Below are 5646 nucleotides of genomic sequence, written 5' to 3' on the forward strand. Positions count from 1 at the left end.
TCTTTCTGACTCTTGGGCAAAGCAGCAGAATGCTGGTATATAATAAGCTTGTGAAGAGAGTATTTACTCCTGACTCACTTTCTCTTGTTTGGAAGGATGACTCATCCCCATATGGAAGCCGTCCTCTGCAAGTTACATGCTTGTACACGCACAGCATGCTTGTGTGAGGAGTTAAAACTGCACTTCCCCTGAGTATCAAAGAACCTCTTGCCACCGAGGAATGGTTTTGCTCAGCCAACAAATCTTGATCAACAGCCAGCCAACAATGCCAGTCTCATTAAACCTCCTCTTTGGCAAGGAACATGAAGCCTCTTCACCACCACCACCACCACCACCTATGTTCTCTGGGCTTGTACAAAGACTTGCCCAGAAAACCTAAAAAGGAGATGGATTAAAAATGTGCTAAATTCAAGTTGGTCTGGAAAAAAGGAGCAGAGCCAAGCATTAGATGTGAGTTTTATCTGCTTTAAGGTTTTATTTGTTTGGTGCCTTCAGGTAGTTTCTGACTCATGGCAACCCTAAGGCCACCATCATGGGGTTTTCTTGGCAAGTTTCTTCAGAGGAGGGGTTGCCATCACCATCCTCTGAGGCTGAGAGAGTATGACTTGCGCAAGGTCGCTCAGCGGGTTTCCACAGCCGAGCTAGGATTTGAACCCTTGTCTCCAGAGTCATAGGGGTCATTCCCATTGGCTGTATAACTTGGTTTTTGATCCAGCTTCACTGCATGTCAGAAATCAAATCTAAAGGGTCCTTCGTTCCCACTACAAACAAGATTTTACCTTACTCCAGTGTAAGCGGGTTTTTGGGTATGATTCTTGTTCCCATTTGCACCGCTTCATATGTCAATCTTATAGAAAGGAGGAAGAAGGAAGGAAGGAAGGGAGAGAGAGAGAGGGAGAGGGAGAGACACCCCCAAGTTGGGGATGGAGGAAGGGGAAAGGTCCAGGAAAGCCTGTGTGTGTCTCTGGTGCTCCCTCCTTCCTGCTCCCTTCTTTCTCTTCCTTCCCTTCCTGCTCAAACCACTACACCATGCTGGCTCTCTTTTATACTTTAGTACAATAACATCCAAAATCCACAGAACAGTGATACCTTTATGGGACCAACCAAAATATACAAAATACATGTTGCAAGCTTTTGAAGCTCCACTGGCTTCTTCTCCAGGAAAACGTGTTACCAATCAGTGGCATCACTAGGGTTGGGGTTACCCAGTGTGGTAATTCGTGGTGTCACCCCCACCCCACATTGACCTTCTCCCATACCACACCATACAGAATCCTTAGTAATGTTTTTTGTACTAATGTTACTCCATAAACCGTAATTCACATGTAACACTGAATGTAATGGTAATAGTTGTGGCATAAAGCAACTAGCAAAATTATAATTATACCTTTAAATTACAATATTTATCTGAGGGAGAGAAGAGCCATCGTTGCCAGTCCCAGCTGCTGTTGAGGCATCCTCCCTCAACTGCCACGGCTGTGGACTCTAAGGGAGAGAAGAGTGTAAAACACCCCAGCAGAGAGAGAAGTAGGATCCAGGGGGAGGAAGAAGCTGCTGGTTCTACTGGTATTTGGACCTCTGCCTTCCAAATGGATTCCTCTCTTCAGGACTGAGACCCTGACTCAGTAGGCACTGTGTTTGCCATCACTCACAGCTGCTTTGCCTGCTAGGGCTATAAAACCAGAACCTGACAGGGCTCTGCTGCAAAACAACCCAGCAGAGAGTATGGTTGCCATAAGTCAGGACCTCCAAACTGGGACAAATGTAGGACAAATTTTACCTTAAATGTAGGATATATTTTTTAAATGGAGGACATACACAAAAATGATATTTTTTAAAAAATGGTAATATAAATGCATGTTTCTTAGGCATGATCAAAATGGAGGACATTTTGGCATTATTCCTAGACAGATGGCAGAAATATACTTCCCTTTCTGGCCAACCCCCCTCCCCCCATTCCAAACTGCACATTTGGGTATTGAACATGGCCGCTTGCATATTTCAGAGGCTTATTGCATAACCAAACTCTTTGGGTTTCACACTGAACATGGGTTCACATGGCTATGCATATTGAACATGTCGAGGTGGTTTAACAAGAAGTGGATTTGCCCTCGGATTCAACTGTACTTTTCAGAAGCGTGTACAGTACTTGGTCAAGGGACTTTGGTTTTTCTTCACTGTGCATGAGTTTGTAAAAATCAGAGCAACTTACATTGGCCATGCCTCAGAAGCTGGCTGATATTATCATCATCATCATCATCATTATCATTGTTAAAACAAGACAGACCTGTTAGCATTAAAAGCACCAAAAATGCACAGAAATGCACTTTGGAAAGTCACAGACTCTCACCATCAGAAAAAGTGAGTGCATGCCTCAAAAGCTGGCTGGTGTCATCATCAGCATCATCAGCATCACCACTATCATTGTTAAAACAAAGCAGACCTGTACAAATGGAATGGAAATCCTCCTACTCCTACTCCTGCTACTCTTCTTCCTTCCTCCTTCTCCTCCTTCCTCCCTCCTTCTCCTCCTTCCTCTCTCCTCCTCTTCCTCCTCCTCCTTCCTCCCTTCTCCTCGCCAGACCCTGGACGGCCCACGTGGGGAGCAAATAGAGGAGGAGCTATAATAATAATAAGCTCCTCCTCTTGAGGCTGGCTGACCAATGGGGGCAGACTGGAGCTCCAACAGCCCCGCCCCCTGCCAGCAGCCATTGGCTAGCCAGCCCCAGGAGGAGAAACTCCTCCTACTTAGCCCTGCATGTGGCCTTGCAAAAGCGCACAGGGCTAGGAAGGTGCCAGCTTCCAGGCACAGTACAAGGTGTTGGTCATTACCTTTAAAGCCCTGCATGGCTTGGGTCTGGGTTACTTACAGAAACGCATCTCCCTGTATAATCCACTCCGCACTCTTAGAACAAGTGGGAAGAATTTGTTGGAAATACCATCATCCAAACATGTTTCTACTTCCCTGAAGGCATTTAGTACAGTGGTACCCCGGGTTACGAAAGTAATCCATTCCGCGGAGCCCTTCGTAACCCGAAATCTTTCGCAAGCCGAAATTGCCATAGGCGCTAGCGCTGGAAGCCGCGATTCCGTGTGAAAAAGCGCCGAAAAGCACCAAATTTTTTTTTCGTAACCCGAAAAAAAAAACGTAACCCGAAACAGTTTTTTCTAATGGATTTTTTTCGTAACCCGGAAATTTCATAAGGCGGTGATTTCGTATCCCGGGGTACCACTGTATAGCGGCCCCCAGACTTTGGAATGGACTCTCAGAAGAGACCCGCCTTACTACATCTTTAAGAAGGCGGTAAAGACAGAACTCTTTCGCCGTGCTTATCCTCCTGACCTCCTATGAAGATCATTAGTATGGAATGAGTCCAGCTGACCCCTTGATTGATGGATGCTATTGTTTTTAGATTTGATGTTTTTTAGGTTTTATGTTTTTATTTTATTGTGGTTTTAATGTTGATGTAATTTTAACTTTGTGATTTTAACCTTGTTGTGATCCCACTTCGATCCATGGGGAGAGGCGGGAAGACAGAAATAAAAATTATTATTATTATTATTACTACTTGAAACCTAGCTAGTATATATTCTAATCAATTCTCTGGACCAAGTTTAACCAATTAGTTCTCTGGACCATGGGTAAATAAACTATACCATGGTGCAATCTTGATGGTGCTCAGTTTCACATAATCATCTAGTGTGTTCCTGGACTGTATAATGTCTAGTACCCGGAGTTTAAATTTCTTCTTTGCCTTCACTTTATCTTTTTGGTGAAAGAATTCCTCTGAGAATCCAGATTTGGCAAGAAGGTGGTGTATATTATCCAACCATATTTTGTCTCTTAAGGGGGCAATGGTCAGTTGTTCGTTGTAACAGAGTTTTACAAGTCAGCTTTCAGGTAGATTCTTCAATCTTGTCCAAAAGTTGAAAATATGTGAACAAATGGTTGAGGACCAAGGATGAAAACCCATCTCCAGCCTTAAAAACTTTGTTAGGATTGACCTTGAAACCCCAACGATAGTTTGTAAGATATTATTCTGTAAAAATTTCAAATCATAAGCCTTCTGGAATCCCCATATTTCTGCTCCAAATGGTACCTGCAGTTGTAGTTTTTTTCTTGGTGAGCTGCAAAATTGGCAGGACCTGTCTTCTAGTTGAGGTGTACCAAAATTTAAGAATGGCTCCAATAAGCTGTTCTGCCTTAATTTTGGTGGCATTGATATGAGAATGCCAGGATCCGGAAGCAGCAAACAATTTTCCTAAATAACAGTGGACATCTCCTGCACCTCTGAGCATGTCAACATCTGAACGTCTTTTCAGCCTGAGTCCAGTCGCATCATTAGCCACAGCACTACTCATAGTTGTCGTCTGTTGTAGCCCAGCCAGTTGCTGAGTGCCTTATGACCTGGGAGTTTCATCTTCTGGAATTGTCTCTTGTACCTGCAGGTAACACCGCCTTAAAAAAATAAACCTCTTCTCTGAATTATTATACCAGTAATGCTTGCTCACTTAATCATCAGATGCATTTTTATGGAACTCATTTGGAGTGCTAAAAGCATTTTTAGCAGGCATGATTTGGTCATTCTTATGCCAGCCCTAGAAGGTGAGGTGGGCAAGCCACCTAATGGCACATGTGACTCTCAGGCTGTCTCAGCCTAAATGTATGGTGTCTTTGTCCTAATTTTGAAAGCTTGCTTCAAGCAAACAATTCAGACAAAAGTGACCCATCCCTCCCCATACAGCACAGATAGAGACATAAGAGGGGTAGGAAGAAATGCTGAAAAAAGGAGGTGGTTATGCCCAGATTTGGTTTAGGCTCAGACAACCTCTGATTTCAGCCCTACCCACTGCTGGCATCCAGCCCTCAACTAGAGCAAGGCTGGGCAAAATGCAGCCCACAGACAACATATGACCCCGGGGTTCCTTTTTGTGGATGCCATAGGTTTAAAAATGCTCCCTGGGGGGGTTTAGAGGGCAATTCTGACACATTTTGGTTCCTCTGTGGCTATTTTAGGTGCAGGAGAAGCCTTATTTTAAAACAGGAACTGAATAGGAAGTGGCTTCTGGCCTCTTCCTGTGCCTAACATTGCCCAGAGGAACTAAAAAATGGTGGAAATATTGGCAGTGCAACAACACCCTGCACTGAAAGAGCCAGTGCCTCAGAGTGGGCAGCAGTGATAGATAATTTGAATGACCTACAATGAAATCCCTCTCTGTCTACCTATCCTGACGTAACATGATACTCTTTGGGTTGTTTCCACTCCTCTTCTTATCCCAGACCTCTCTCAGACCTTCTCTAGGGATGCGGCTAGATTAGAATAGCTCTTTGAGTAATGTTCCTATTTTAGGAGCTTATCCCATGGCTAAATCAATTTATCTCTATCCACCTTAAAGGTGAATTCAGGCAGCAACCTGATGTTATCAGAAGTTTTTTGCTACCCAATGACAGTCCAGGTTCATCCCTGTTTCCTGGAGCACTCTGGCGGCCATTTTCCTAAGCTGGAAAACTCTCGGATCCGAAAATAGTCGCGATGAGTGCTACTGGAAGCAGGGATGCACTCGGGATGTATTCAGGCAGCAAAACCTGATAACATCAGGATGCCACCCAAATTAAGCGTTAAGCCAGATAGAGGTAAATCAATT

The sequence above is a fragment of the Sceloporus undulatus genome, chromosome 1 (genome assembly GCF_019175285.1).
Source record: "Sceloporus undulatus isolate JIND9_A2432 ecotype Alabama chromosome 1, SceUnd_v1.1, whole genome shotgun sequence".
Classification (NCBI taxonomy): Eukaryota; Metazoa; Chordata; class Lepidosauria; order Squamata; family Phrynosomatidae; genus Sceloporus; species Sceloporus undulatus.